This window comes from Sphaeramia orbicularis, chromosome 5 (genome assembly GCF_902148855.1).
Source record: "Sphaeramia orbicularis chromosome 5, fSphaOr1.1, whole genome shotgun sequence".
Lineage (NCBI taxonomy): Eukaryota > Metazoa > Chordata > Actinopteri > Kurtiformes > Apogonidae > Sphaeramia > Sphaeramia orbicularis.
In genome coordinates, this window is record NC_043961.1 from 53,139,637 (window position 1) to 53,156,119 (window position 16,483).

The following is a 16,483-nucleotide window of genomic DNA, read 5'->3' on the forward strand; positions in this document are numbered from 1 at the left end:
GCTGTTTGATTATCAATTCTTATTTTCAGTATTAAGACAATCCACCATTTTGTTCTGAAAACCCTTCATTTACAGCCCTTTAATTGTAATAATAGAATGGAAACCTGTTATTTCAGTATTATTAGGACTAAATATGCACAACTAGACAGATTTTGGTCTGCTCCCTGGCTGCAGAAAATTTGGTAACAATGTGGCAAACGGATGTTTACGTCGAACCGCATGTTTTCAATGGCGCGTTGTTCACCAAAATTCATGTAGTATTCGTACACCAATATACTTCCATCAATAATATCGCGCATATGCCTTATAGATATATTGTTATAACTTGTTCACAAATGTTTATTTACTCCTGCACCAGGAAGACTTAGTTAACCCTCCGGTATCCCGTCCACCAAGGCCCTTACTAAGCACCAAGTGTGCCTTTTTTGCACACTTGTGGCATAATGTCCAAAAAAATTTCATACAGTTTGTTTTTAATTCTTTTACACTTTTTTCTATTTCATCAACTTGAGCTGTAAATAAAAATACCAAATGCTCAATAATTGTCACATTTTTTAACCCTTTAAATGCTGTGTTTGTAATGTAAAGAAACCATTTTTTTTGGATGCAAAAAACAAAAAAAAAATATTTTTTTCAATATTCTACATAAAAAGTGGATCACATATTATTTGCTTTTTGCAGCCTGGCATATGTCAGTGATTAACTCCAACATTGGTTAATCTGCACTATTATTTTTGGTGCTAGGTCAAATGTTCAAAAATACTAGCATCTGTCACCAAGTGTGCGTAAAATGCACACCTATAAATCAAACTATTAAATATTATATATTGATTTATTTTTCTGCTCTAATTTGATTTTATTTTTGTAAATCAAGGTCAGCCCTAATCATACATATCAAATGGAAGAAATAGTGCGTTTTAGGCACACTTGGGAGACAGATGCTAGTCTTGTAATTTTCTTTTGTTTACAATGTGCACATTTTAGTTGGTGGCCAGAATTTTAAAGATCATGCAAAAATGAACAACTTTTAAATTCTAACCTTATTTAAATTGTGAAAAATAATATGAAGTTTTTTAAAACAAAGAGCAAAGTGTGCCTAAAAGGCGCACCTGGATACCGGAGGGTTAAAGATCTAACAGAGATACAACCATGTGGTTAGCCAGATTTCCATTCCAATCTTGTAGAGTCCGTACACCAAGTAGTGTCCGTACACCATATCAAAATATCTGGGTCTAATTTTATTGTTTCTGTCAATATGTGTCATTTTTCAGCACACATGCTTTGGACATGACATCTATGCAATAAACAATGCATGATTATCCTGTGTGCTGAAACGTTTGTATATCTTTGTAGGCATTAAATATGGAGGCTATTAGGCTGGAGTGTCCGTACACCCAATAATTTCTGATTTGACAGGGGCAAGCCTGCGAAATTTTTAGTAGACACCATAATACACAGGTGTCAAACATGTGGCCCGGGGGCCAAATCTGGCCCGCCAAAGGTTCCATTTCAGCCTGCAGCATGAAAGTGCAAAAATTAACCTGAACAGTCCAGGTTGTCCAAATCCTTTTGGTTCAGGTTCCACATACAGACCAATGTGATCAACAGTAAAAATAACAACACAATAACCCATAAATAATGACAATGACAAATTTTCTTTATGAAAAATTATGTGGAAAAAATTTAAGTGCAAAAAATATTACACTGTGAAAATATTTACATTTACAAAACTATTCTTTCACAATAAAACGCAAATAAATACATAAATAAAAGCAAATAAGAACAACCTGAAATGTGTAATTTTAACAATATTCTGCCTGTTACTAAATGTTTTGTGCATTTATGGATCCACTGTGATCTGTAGTTGTGTTAATAATAGCAGATGGAATATTGTAGAAATTGTTCAAATTTTAGTTCCAAACTCCAACATTTTAACAATATTCTGCCTGTTACCAAATGTTTATGTAACATTGTGTGTAATGTACATGTATAAATAATAAGTCAAAGCATAATATTGTTAAAATTGCACAAATTTTTCAAATGAAATTTCTGTTTTTTCAGGTTATTCACATCTTTTTTGTAAAATGTAAATATTTCCATAATTTAATGGCGTTTTTTTTGTACTAAAACAAAAAGAAAAACTTGGATTTGTCATTATTTATAGGTTATTAAGTCATTATTTTACTGGTCTGGCCCGCTTTAGATCAAATTGGGTTGAATATGGCCCCTGAAGCAAAATGAGTTTGACACCACTGCCATAATACAAAAATATTTTGGACTTTAAAAGAGAAATATCAGACAAACAAAATGACCTGTCTGACTTTTTGATAGAGCATTATTACTTTTTATCTATATGTGCACCCTTTCTGGTGCCCTTGATTGTGATCAGGCCAAATGGAAGTTAGATAATGTGAAGAGGACCAACCAAGGTGTGTGTTTTAAGGCAAGACTGACGTGTATTTTTTTTTTTTTTTTTTTTTTTTTACAGGAAATTGCTATCATTAGTGTTCATTTATGGATGTCAGCTGTAGCATAAGTGTTGTAATCTCAGGGTGAACTGATACACGGCGCCTATACTGTGTACCTGCCACAGCTGGCATATGGGAAGGCACACTGCTGTCACGCACCACGTTATCAGCGGTTGTGTCCGAAGGAAGTGTGCTCACCCTCACAGAGCGCAAGTTCACGGTAAGTCACAGCTTTATTTGTCGACACACAAAGAAATTTGACTCTCATAAAATTGGCAACACCATAGACTACACCCATCTGACAAAATCTAATCTAAGTTTTATGATGAGTCCAGGTGATCTTCAAAACCTGAAATTAGGGAAACACAATATGCAGCTCAATGTTTTTTCATAACTGGGTTAAATTCTCTTAAGCTTAAGACATAAGACCTAAAAATGGCACTGACTTTATAAAGTCATTACTCTCTACACTTTGTTGAAGCCATGTCTGGCATCTATTATCATTTCTGAAATAGTGGAAAAACTTTGTAGTTTATATGTTTTCTGAGGTATCAAACTCATCTGCGGTGGTGCTGGACAACACTGTGGTGGCCCAGAGGTGCAACAGCCCAAAAAATTATACATATAAGAACAAAAAAGAGAAGAACCCACAAAATTATCCTCTAGCCCCAAAAATTATCCACTATAAGAAAAAAAAGAGAACAGCCCAAAAAATTATCCACTATAAGAAAAATAAAAGAGAACAGCCCAAAAAATAAGAATCCCCCCCCCCCCCCTTTTTTCACATAAAAATACTGTTAAAATACATTTGCAAATATATCATAATTTCACAAATATTTCTTTTCTATTTATGAGATTAAACTGTTAATTTAAAGTTTAATACTGTAAAAATAATAATAATAAAACGAGATAAAATTATTGACAATTAACCATAAAGAAGTATTTGTTCTGTAAGTTGAACAAGACTTGTTTGTTAATTGACAAATATCTTGTGTAATTACGGGAGGTTTCACAACGAAAATGTTGAATAAATGTATTTTTGTGAATGTATAACATGTATAAGCACTGATAAACTATCCAAATACAGTTTTTATCAGTGGATTGTACAACTTAGTGTCATTGAAAATTATTTATATATATATATGTATATATATATATATATGTATATATATATATATATATATATATATATATATATATATATATATATATTATTATATATATTTTTTTTTTTTATAGGTAATTTGTTTGTTTTAATGCATGTAAATATTCTTTATTAAACATTAAAAAGTCAAAAAAAAAAATGCAAAATCTCATGTAAAGTTAGGGCAAAAAACTGTATTTTAATTATGGAAAATTACTGTATTTTTATGAGCTGGTTATTTTTTAAGAGTTTTTTTTTTTTTTTTTACAGTGTAGCTGACCAGTGAACAGCTGCAGTTCTAGCTGGTTGAAATGAAATATAGACTTACTTTATACTTTTTCATGACTTGTGTAGAGTATTTCAAATACTGTCTTTAACCCATAAAGACCCAGTGCTACTTTCATGGCAATTCCCAAATAGATTTTTCTCCATATGTAACATTTCTCCAGTGATTTAGCACCATTTATTATAAAAAAAACTGTATTTTAATTGTGGAAAATTACCATATTTTTATGAGATGATTATTTTCCGTTATTTAACAGTATTTTTTCAGTACCCCTGCTGCTGGAATATTACCGTTTTTTTTTACTTTTTTTTTTTTTTTCACAGTGCAATGAACCAACTATACTATATATAATACATACAGCTGGCAGTACAGAGGCTGTGTCTGTGCTAACCTATTGTATAGTTTGTTCAACGCCTATACAGGCATTACATTTTCAACATTAAGTAGGCTATATAGACAAAAACTGCTTTTTTCTATCATTTTACTCACAGCTCAGTCATAAATACAGGTCTGACATTTGTAATAAACAAAGACATAAAACATTGTTTCTCAAATTTGCCAATCTTTGGTGATTTAATTCTATATACACCTTGGCCCCGACTGACATTCATTCATTTAAAAATAGCGCTACCCTGTACCAAGATGGCGGCTCCATTGATGCATTCGTTCCTATAGACTGCAGTTACCAACACGACATAGTGTATACATCTATGTGGTAAATAAACTGCATGACAGAATCCTCTGACTGTCTTTGTAATGCAACTCCTTAAATACAACTTTTGTTATGATGTGGTGCTATATAAATAAATTTGATTAATTGATTAATTGGTTGAACATTTTTTGTACCAGGCTGTAAACACATTTATTTCAGCTGTACAGTTGTGCATTTGTACTTGGGGATGTTTGGGGAATGACTAACTTTTGGAGGCAGACTATTCGTGGACGTTCATTTTACTGTTTCCACACTGACTTCACTTTTCAGCACTATAGTTATTTTTATGTATGCACTTGTACCGGTTGAGAATTTGAGGTAAATCAAACACTGAAGTCAGTCTCATGCAAGATTATTCTCATTAACGAAAACTAACGAAATGACAAAAACTAGAATTGTAAAAACATTTTTGTTAACTGAAATAAATAAAAACTATAACTAAAAGAAAAAAAAAAAACATAACTAACTGAAACTGTATTGTGTGCTTATAAAACTAACTAAAATGTATAAAAATTATGGATAAAATTCCCTTTGTTTTCGTCTTTGTCAGTGTTGGCTTGATATGAAATCAATTTATTTCCCTCGAGCAATTTTAGCTGCTGGCACCGTATCGATGGCCAAAAAACAAATTTTTAGATTTTGAGTTTTCACATTAAATGGTGAGAACAAGGATGACTCCACATTTTCAGTCTATCTGCAAGATAATCCTGCCCTTTCATATGACATGAAGGTCACCTGTCAACAACAACAAAGACCATACTATAAAAAAACTAAACCATCAATCAATCAATCAAATGTTATTTATATAGCACCAAATCATAACAAAAGTTATCTCATGACACTTTACAAATAGAATTGGTCAAAACCAAACTCTAAGCCAATTTACAGAAACCACCAGAATCCTCCAGGATCCATGATTTTTTTTTTTTTTGCTTCCTGAAAAAAGTGATTTTTTCAGATAGGTTTTGTATTTTGGCCATCAATATGATATTTAACTCACTATATTTAAGTCACTTGTGGTTTCCAGTCGTCTTCTGGTCCCCACTCTACCTGGAAACATGGAGACTAAAGTTGGGAGAAAACCGCAGAGTCCTGTCTGGGATTTATTTGAATACGATGGAGAAGAAGAGAAAAAAAATATAAAAAAAACTAAAACTAAACTAAAACTAAGCATTTAGAAAATAACGAAAACTAATAAAAACTAGCAAACCTGCTCTAAAAACGAATTAAAACTAACTGAATTAGAGAAGAAAAAGTCAGAACTAAATAAAACTAAACTATAATGAAATATCCAAAACTATTAGAACCTTGGTCTCATGTAGGGATGTAACGATATGAAAATTTCATATCATGGTTATTGTGACCAAAATTATCACAGTTATCATTATTATCGTGGTATTGTTGAAACTGTGCTCAAAATGTTCAAAAAGTACTAATACACACACTGAAATAATTTAACCAAGTTGTATTTTGGAAAAAAAACAACAAAAAAACCCCCAAAGTAAAATAATTGGCACAATTGTTGCAGAAACATTCAGGTATTAACCCTTGGTGGTCTGAGCCTATTTTGGCCGTTTTTCAGTACTTTTGATTTTGCCTTTATATACTATATAAACAAAAGTTTACTATAGTCATGTTTGGCATCTTTTTTTTTTTAGCACAACTTCATTTATATCAACTGCCTATTATTTTTTCACTTTAACCCTTTCATGCACAGTGGTCACTCCAGTGGACAGCTCTTCTACAGCTGTTCTCTTGTATATTCATAGGTTTTGTTGTTCTTTTCATTGCTTTTTTTTTTTTTTTACACATATCTTTATTAAAGTTTTAAGACACTACATATCTTTTCTGACATGAATTGGTAACATTATGTAGATCTCTCCTGAGCATAAACCTCCAGAATCACAAGCCCTCCCCATAGTTTTCACACAATTTATCAGTAAATACATGTTTCTGTGCGTCAAAAATTAAACGTATGGTGTCCGGCTGAGTGGACATTTTTGCAACTTCATGAAAAATAGGTTCATAAGAATTTTTTTTCATGATTATTTTTTGTATGTATTTTTTTTTTTTTTTTTTTTTTAATTTAAAAAAATATATATATTTATTTTTTATTTATTTTTCAGAAGAAAATTTTCAATCGCATTGTTTTTTTTCATGCCGAAAGAGGAATAAAAACACTCAGGAAAAATTTTTGATTAAGGTTCTCATGATTCGTGCATGAAAGGGTTAACCTACTATATCAACACAAAAGGCCAGAAAACCCACACAAAAAAATATAAAATCCGATTTGAAAAATATATATAATTTATTGCATAAATAACACAAAGATGTTTTATGAACCTTAAAAGTGAATATTGGTTCTAAATATTAGGTATATAAAATTAAAATTGTAATAAATTAATACTATACTCAAATATTTGACATAAAAGCAGATCTTTCCATAGGCATTTTCTCTCCGGAAAAGTGCGGTAATCAAACACAGTTATCATGATAATTAGAATTTAAACGATAATACTAACCGTTGGCAATTTTACCGCAGTTTATCATTATACTGGTAATCGTTACATCCCTAGTCTCATGGAACTGTTTCTACAACATACTCATTCACTACAGTTCACACAACTCATAACATACCAACATGTTCAATATTTTCGTAACATCTCGTTTGGACTATTGTAATGCTCTTCTTTCAGGATTACCCAAAAAAAGTTTCAGAGTCCTGCAGATGGTGCAAAATGCTGCAGCTCGGGTTCTGACTGGAGCTGGGAAATACGATCATATTACCCCAGTGTCGGCCTCTCTTCACTGGCTTCCATGTCAGGTTCGTGCTGATTTTAAGGTGCTTTTATTGACTTATAAAATTTTAAATGGAGCGGCACCTTCTTACTTGACAGAGCTGGTTAGACTGTATGCACCTTCTGGTGCCCTTCGTTCTCAAGGATCTGGCCTCCTGACTTTGCCTAAAGTCAGGAAAAAGACTGTCGGTGAGCGAGCCTTTTCTTTCTGTGCGCCAGCACTTTGGAACAGTCTTCCTCTGGACATAAGGCAGGCATGCTCTGTGGAGGTTTTTAAAGCAAAGCTCAAGACCCACTTGTTTACTCTGTGTTATAAGTCGTGATGTGCTTTTACTGTTAATGTTTTTAGCTTTTATGTTTTATTGTTTTATTGTGATTGATTTTATATCTGTACAGCACTTTGATTGAAAGCACTTTACAAATAAATTATTATTATTATTATTATTATTATTATTATTATTATTATTATTATTATTATTATTATTACCTCCGCCAAGGAGGTTATGTTTTTGCCAGGGTTTGTTTGTTTGTCTGTCTGTTTGTTTGTTTGTTTGTTTGTTTGTTTGTTTGTCTGTCCGTTAGTGTGCAACATAACTTAAAAAGTGACTGATCAGCCTTGGCAGAGGTCTGCGCTCTCCGAGTGCTTCTAGTTATTATTATGTTACAGACTCTATTCCAAATAAACCCACCAACTAGAAGCACTCGAAGAGTGCAGACCTCCGCCAAGGCTGATCAGTGCCCCCCCCCCGTGGGCCCCCCCACCCCCGATCACCACCAAAATTTAATCATTTCTTCCTTATCCCATTTCTAACAAACCCTGAAAATTTCATCCAAATCTGTCCATAACTTTTTGAGTTATGTTGCACACTAATGGACAGACAAACAAACAAACAAACAGACAAACAAACAAACAAACAAACAAACAAACCCTGGCAAAAACATAACCTCCTTGGCGGAGGTAATAAACAACTTAACTCGCCCAAAGTTAAATGAAGTTGTCTTCCCTGCCTCCTAAAAAAAAGATTCACATCCAGTCTTTGGTCCTCAACCCCCCGCAGTAAAACCCCCTCCCCATCTTCTTTTTATCTCCAGATTTCTCGTAAACCACAGCCCACACTCCCTTTCACTCCATCAGGAGTCAGATTAAAAGCCAGTGGCATCCCAGCCTGGCTGCTGCGTGTCAACTCTGCTCTGTAACAGCTTGCACTAAGCCCATTAGCAAAGCAAATTTAGCCATATTACCTTCTTCCAAAAGGAAGAGGGGGCACAAGAAAAAGACACAAACACCCCCCCCTGTGGAGAGGGATTACGGAACTGACTGATCCCTAAATGAGTTTGGTCAAGACGCTGATATTCATTTCAGGAGCATTAGAGCTTGCTCCATTTACTCAGCAAAGTCAGTCTTTGACACAGGTGGGAAAAGGACTCCCTTCATGCAGCCCTGCACCCTGGGAAACGTATTTTTTCTACATACTTGGTCTCATTTATGAAGGGGAAAGTGATTATTTGAGTTAAGGTTTTTATCGTTGGCTTAGAGCAATGGTTCGCAAACTTTTTCAGCTCAAGACCCAACAGAAAAATGTGTTGTGTCACTCAAACATAGAAAAATGTCCCATGAATTGTCATAAACAGCACTTTTATTGACTTTTCCAAGAATAAAACTCTTAAAGTTTCTTTTCTTTTTTTTTTTTTTTTTTTAACATCTTTCACTTCCATCTTGTTCCATCCTCTATGTCAGGGGTGTCAAACTCATTTTAGTTCAGGGGCCAGATTCAGTAAAATTTATCTGAAGTGGGCCGAACCAGTAAAATAATAATATAATAATATATACAGAGTGGGGAAGCAAAATTTACAATATTTTGAGGCAGGGATTGAAAGACAGTGTATGACCAGTTAGTTTATTGAAAGTCATGAGGATTTATTTGCCACAAAAAAATTGACATAATAGAAAATGTTTTTATTCTATGTGTCCTCCTTCTTTCTCAATAACTGCCTTCACACACTTCCTGAAACTTGCGCAAGTGCTCCTCAAATATTCAGGTGACAACTTCTCCCATTCTTCTTTAATAGTATCTTCCAGACTTTCCCGTAATAGTTTTGCTCATAGTCATTCTCTTCTTTACATTCTAAACAGTCTTTGTGGACACTCCAACTATTTTTGAAATCTCCTTTGGTGTGACGAGTGCATTCAGCAAATCACACACTCTTTGACGTTTGCTTTCCTGATTACTCATATGGGCAAAAGTTTCTGTAAAGGTATGGATAATAGTGTTAGGTATGATTATGACATCAATATATGTTTGGTTTCAAAACAATTGACGTAGTGCCTGCTGAGAAAAAACAACTAAATGTTCATTGTAAATTTTGCTTCCCCACCCCGTAAATAATGACAACTCTAAATTTTTACCTCCTTTTTCTATGTTTTAGAGCGAAAAAAGTTAATTTACATTATGAAAAGGTTTACATCTACAAACTATCCTTTCAAAAGATGTGAATAACATGAACAAACTGAAAAAAATAAGTGTAATTTTAACAATATTCTGCCTCAGTTTATCATTTACACATGTACATTATAACTTACAGATCACAGTGGATCTACAAACACACAAAACATTGAATAACAGGCAGAATTTTGTTAAAATTGTACTTACTTCTCTTGAGACATTTCAGGTTATTCGCATTTTTTGCAAAATGATACTTTGTTTTTGTGTAAATACATGAAAATATTTACATTTACAAAGAGAAACATTTGAAGTTGTCATTATTTATATGTTATTATGATCGTATTTTACTGAATCCTGCCCTCTTGAGATTGAATTGGTCTGAATATGAAACCTGAACTAAAACGATTGTTAATATCTTCAGTGTAATTTGTTGCATTTCACAAATTCATCCCAAGGGCCGGACAGGACCCTTTGGCGGGCTGGATTTGGCCCCCGGACCACATGTTTGACACCTGTACTCTATGTCATTTCAATCTAGTCTGCTCTTTAATATCGTCTTTATGTTATTTTGTGTTTTATGTCACATCCATCTTGTGTCATCGTTTCCAAATTAGTCTTTTATGTAACTTTTGTCCTCTTACATCTTTAACAACTGATGCATTTCACTTGGAAAAAAATAAACACTTCTAGAGTCTTCCAGAGACCAATTTTCTTCTATTTTATTGGGAAAATTAAATCACATATTATATTATTGCTCTATATTTCCTTTTAATTTGAAACCCCATACAACCTATGGTCCCGCCCCTAAGTTGTCAGAAACACAGGCTTAAATTCATTGATCTTAAATGATCTGATGCAAAAATAGATCTAAATATAGCTATCAATGTGTTATATACAGAATTTACCAGGAAAAACTAAACCAACTCTGTCTACTGTCTGAAGTAGGCCTACAACTCTTACGTCACATCTCTTTAACCCTTTCACGCACGAATTATGAGAACCTTAATCAAAATTTTTTCCTGAGTGTTTTTATTCCTCTTTAGTCATGAAAACAACAATGTGATTGAAAATTTTCTTCTGAAAAAAAAATTTAACCCGTTTAGTCCTATCAGCCCACCTGCAGGCCGAAAAAATTATATTAATATTCATCTACTATAAAAATACAATAAATCAGGACAATGAATGTTTTTTTCAACTTTTGCTCAAAGTTTAGACCCTAATGTTAATAAAAGTACATCAAAAGTGTATTTTAGTGCAAACTTTAATGTTCAAACATGATTTTTAATCTTTGTGGGGTGAAATATACGCTATTAAAAATCTCCGACACGAACAATTAATTTATGCATATCATTGTCAATCCAGCCGAAAAAAAAACAGGCGAGGATAAAAAAAATTCTAATTTCTCTTATAGTTTGTTACAATTTACTCAGGCATAGTAATAGATACAATATTTTAGACAATGGGAATAGATTCTGTGAGGTCTCTAAATGTCCATAGACACCAAGAACATCCATATGAACCTTATTATTGTGAAGTAATTCTTCATTTACTTTGGGTATGTCTGTTTAGGCGTTTTTCCCCTGAAAATATGGTCAGGGTTTAACAGGTTAAAAAAAAAAAAAAAAAGAAAAAAAAAAACATAAAAAAATAATAATGAAAAAAATTTTTTTCTTATGAACCTATTTTTCATGAAGTTGCAAAAATGTCCACTCAGCTGGACACCACACGTTTAATTTTTGACGCACAGAAACATGTATTTACTGATAAATTGTATGAAAACTATGGGGATGACTTGTGATTCTGGGGGTTTATGCTCAGGAGAGATCTACATATTGTTACCAATTCATGTCAGAAAAGATATGTAGATGATGATATGTCTTAAAAACTTTAATAAAGATATGTGTGGAAAAAAAACAAAAAACAAAAAACAAAAAACGAACAACAAAATCCATGAATATACAAGAGAACAGCTGTAGAATAGCTGTCCACTGTAGTGACCAGTATTCATGAAAGGGTTAAAGGCAGGTAGTGAACATTGCAGAGCAGTGAAGTGAAGTCAAGCTTAAAATCAACCCATTATTTTATTTATCATCATTGCTGAAATGGGTATGTGTCAGAAGTCCGTTAAGTGTTCATGTTAATGTAATGAGTAATAATTAAACCAACCAAAAATCTGCTCTTTCTGTGATTTTAACCTGGATGTTTCAATCTGACTCACAAAAAAAAAAAAAAAAAAAACATTTTTAAAAAAGGTCATTGGCAAGATTTTAAGACAAAAAAAAAAACAAAACAATCTAAGATCATCTGCAAGGGCTCAGCTCCACTGTGAAAAAAAAAAAAGTTTGCTGTTTGACTCTGGAGTTGAAGGAGTGTGTACAGCCAGGCGTGACTGTTTGCCATGTGAGCGTTAAAGGGCAATTTTTTCCCCCCTTTTTTTTCTCTGTCATTGTTTCTCATGGGAAACTGGAAGTCATTGTTCCCAGAACAAGGAAAAAGGGTTTAATCAGTGTAACTTTTACTGGGATGATCAACAGACAGGAGGATATAATTTGCATAATTCTCATAAACGTGTCATTTTTGTAAAGTTTTCAGGTGTTCTGTTCACATCGTTCCGTTTTTAGACTGATAAATGAAAGGTGATTCTTTTAAGTTGGTTTTATGAACTGAAGATAGGCATGTATTTATAACGCCTATGGTTTAAGCTGTAGTTTTAAACTTTATTATTAGATTTATTAGGTTTTTTATTCGTTTCTCCTTTGAGCATTTTGCATTAACTGACACTTCTACAAATATGAGTGTACAGTCTAGTTTGTTTTTTTCACTGAGAACTATTTCATTTTCACTTATAATCAAAATCCCAATTAAATCTCCCAGCTCATCTTGGATGACGCTGACACCGATAATGTCTGTTTATCTGTTTATCTCTGTAGTTAGTGGCATAAAACGTCCAACAACCCATCAGACACCTTTTATCTGTCAACATTCAGTTTTTTATCTTTGCAACTGAAACTTAATATGCCACTGAAGGAAAAACAAAAGAAAAAGGAAACATGAATATACACAGCAAACACAAAGAAAAAAGAATGAATGCTTTTTCTTCCATTAACATTTCATTATTTAGACGGACATCCATGGTTTTTTCACAAACCTAAGAAACTGCTGTTTTTTGAGGAAGATTGAATAGAAAAAAAATGGAAAATGTAATATTACTGAAAATTTCTATGTCTTAACACATGCAGTTTAAGTCTGTATTTCTGTATCATGATGTTATATCTGCTCTCATCAGCGAGTCATGGTGTTATTTTACGATCTGAGGTGAAACTAAAGATATTATCTTAATTTCGTAACAACTTGAACCTACTAAAGTAAACAAAATTCTGACTGTAAAATAATGATTCTTATTCTTATTCTTAGATTTACTGATTTACAACAAACAAATCAAACTTTTCAGCCTTTATACAAGTTAATTTCTAATTACAAGCAATCATATATGAGGATATTGCTCCCAAAAAAAAAAATGTTGGTAACACTTTATAATAAGTACACACTATGAAGCATTAGTTAAGCATTAACAAATACTGAATTCATTATTTTTAAAGCATATTTCTGACATGAATACTCATTAATATATGGTTTATAAGCACAGTTATAAATGTTTTACTAATCATTCATAATCATAATCATTCATCATTCAGTCATGCAGTTTGTTTTAATAATCCCATGTGTTTTGTCGTTCCTTTGTTAGAATAACTGAAACTTTTGTGAGTCTTTAGGCATTGCCAACCTTTAAATCTCATTTGTAAATGCTTTATAATTACAAAGATAGAGCACACTTTAGATGAGCTCACACCATATACTTAATTAATGAGTAGTAAGTGCTTTATAACTACCTGAAATAATGAATTCCTGTATTAATAATTGTTTATAAGACATCTATTGGAAAATAAATGTGTGAGTTAGTATAAAATACCCACTAACATATTCACTAACCATTAGTACATGTCTGAATAGCGTACGTGCGAGCATAAATACACATCATAACTGGTTTGTAAGTGATACAATACAAATTTTTAAATGCTGAATCCATAATTTATAAAGTATGAAAATACAATCATTCAGCACAATGTAGATGAACTTATTAATGAGTAAAACCATTATAACTGTGCTTATAAACCATATATTAATGAGTATTCATATCAGAAATATGCTTTATAAATGATGAATTCAGTATTTGTTAATGCTTAACTAATGCTTCATAGTGTGTACTTATTATAAAGTGTTACCAAAATGTCTCTAGCTTTCAATGTTAATGTTTTCACTGAAGCCCAGATTGAATTTTCAACTGTTGTCCCAAAAGTGTTCATTTTAGTAGCCTTTATTTACATGATGCTGATCTTATCAGTATTAGTTAATATTAGTTACTGATGAATTTGTCTCTGTGCTATTGAACTCCTCACAGCAGCATGTACCTGAAGTTGAATTTTACTTATTCTCAGCGAACTAACAAAAACTGAAACGTCTCCTTCAGAAACACAACTTTGTGTACATTGTGTGTATTCTTGTCTTCTTACCAAGGTGAAGATGCTCTGTGCTGCAGCTGCCACAGATAAACACTAGACTGGATGGTGCAAGAGGCAGATGCAGGGCAAGAGGCCGCCGTCTGGTTCTGAAGGATGAAGGATGGCCTTTGTGTCCCGCAGCAGACCAACACTCAGCTCAGCTCAGCTCAGTCAGGACGCCTCGGCGCTACCTAGAGCCAAAGTGCAGCAGGAGGACACCTTTCAATCAGCCTCCCTCTGATGACAGTCACAGACCAGCAGCAGCAGCAGCAGCACGAGGAGGAGGAGGAGGAGGAGGAGGAGGAGGAAGTGGAGGAAGGGGCCCTCCCAGGTTTTTCACACTGTAGCTAACTACACAGCCTAAAGCACAAATGCAAACTGATCTTCAAATGAAAGCACCTGCTGGGGGTGAGTTCGAGGAGGCGACAAGGAGCAAGTGCAAAGGAATTCCAGCAGCATTCACTGCAATTTATATTTATAGGCCAGTCATGTTTACGTATGCACACAACCCTAGAGGTGTGTATGCATGTGTGTGCATGTCTGTGTGTGTGTTCAGATATTGGCTCAGACCTCCTTAAACACTACTACTACTTGACCCCAGAGCTTAGGTTACAGACAATTTAAAAGATAAGAAGCAGAAGAAAAAAAAAAAGGGCCAGTTCAGTTTTTATTACATACATGTTTTTATTAAAATAACTATGAATTGTGTCCAGTCATGTCTTCATCTTATACAGTGTGTATATTCCCCTGTGAGCCTAGATTTCATCCAAACTTTTGTTCACACACTGTAAAAAAAAAAAAAAAAAAAAACAGTAAAAAAAACGGCATTATTCCAGCAGCAGGGGTGCCGAAAAAATACTGTAAAATAACCATCTCATAAAACTACAGTAATTTTCCATGATTAAAATACAGTTTTTTGCCCTAACTTTACATGAGATTTTGTATATTTTTTTTATAAATCACCAAAGACTGGCAAATTTGAGAAGCAATGTTTTATGTCTTTGTTTGTTACAAATGTCAGACCTGTATTTATGACTGAGCTGTGCGTAAAATGATAGAGAAAAGCGGTTTTTGTCAATATAGCCTACTTTATGTTGAAAATGTAATGCACATATAGGCGTTGAACGAACTATACAATAGGTTAGCACAGACACAGCCTCTGTACTGCCAGGTGTATGTATTATATATAGTATAGTTGGTTCATTGCACTGTAAAAAAAAACAAACAAACAAAAAACGTAAAAAAAAACAAAAAACGGTAATATTCCGGCAGCAGGGGTACCGAAAAAATAATGTTAAATAACAGAAAATAACCATCTCATAAAAATACAGTAATTTTCCATCATTAAAATATAGCTTTTTGCCCTAACTTTACATGACATTTTGCTTTTTTTTTTTTTTTTTACTTTTTAATGTTTTATAAAGAATATTTTCATGTATTAAAACAATCAAATTAACTGTGAATATATATATATATATATATATATATATATATATATATATATGTATAAATAATTTTCAATGAGACTAAGTTGTACAATCCACTGATAAAAACTGTATTTGGACAGTTTATCAGTGCTTATACATGTTATACATTCACAAAAACACATTTATTCAACATTTTTGTTGCGAAACCTCCCGTAATTACACAAGATATTTGTCAACTAGAAGCACTCGGAGAGCGCAGACCTCCGCCAAGGCTGATCAGTGGCCCCCCCCCGTGGGCCCCCCCCACCCCCGATCACCACCAAAATTTAATAATTTCTTCCTTATCCCATTTCCAACAAACCCTGAAAATTTCATCCAAATCTGTCAATAACTTTTGGAGTTATGTTGCACACTAACGGACAGACAAACAAACAAACAAACAAACCCTGGCAAAAACATAACCTCCTTGGCGGAGGTAATTAACAAACAAGTCTTGTTCAACTTGCAGAACAAATACTTCTTTTATGGTTAACTGTCAGCAATTTTATTTCGTTTTATTATTATTATTATTATTTTTACAGTATTAAACTTTAAATAAACAGTTTAATCCCATAAATACAAAAGAAATATTTGTGAAATTATGAT

At 33.1% G+C, this 16,483-nt stretch overlaps 1 protein-coding gene across 1 annotated transcript in view; it reads right to left on the bottom strand.

Moving 5' to 3' along the window:
- Positions 1 to 14,844, bottom strand: part of spdef (SAM pointed domain containing ets transcription factor) — a 35,593-nt gene extending 20,749 nt beyond the window's left edge. Inside the window, exon 1 of the mRNA XM_030133695.1 lies at positions 14,424 to 14,844. The gene's annotated coding sequence lies outside the window, so the exon portion shown is untranslated. The remainder of the gene's footprint in view (positions 1 to 14,423) is intronic.
- Between the last annotated feature and the right edge of the window lie 1,639 nt (positions 14,845 to 16,483).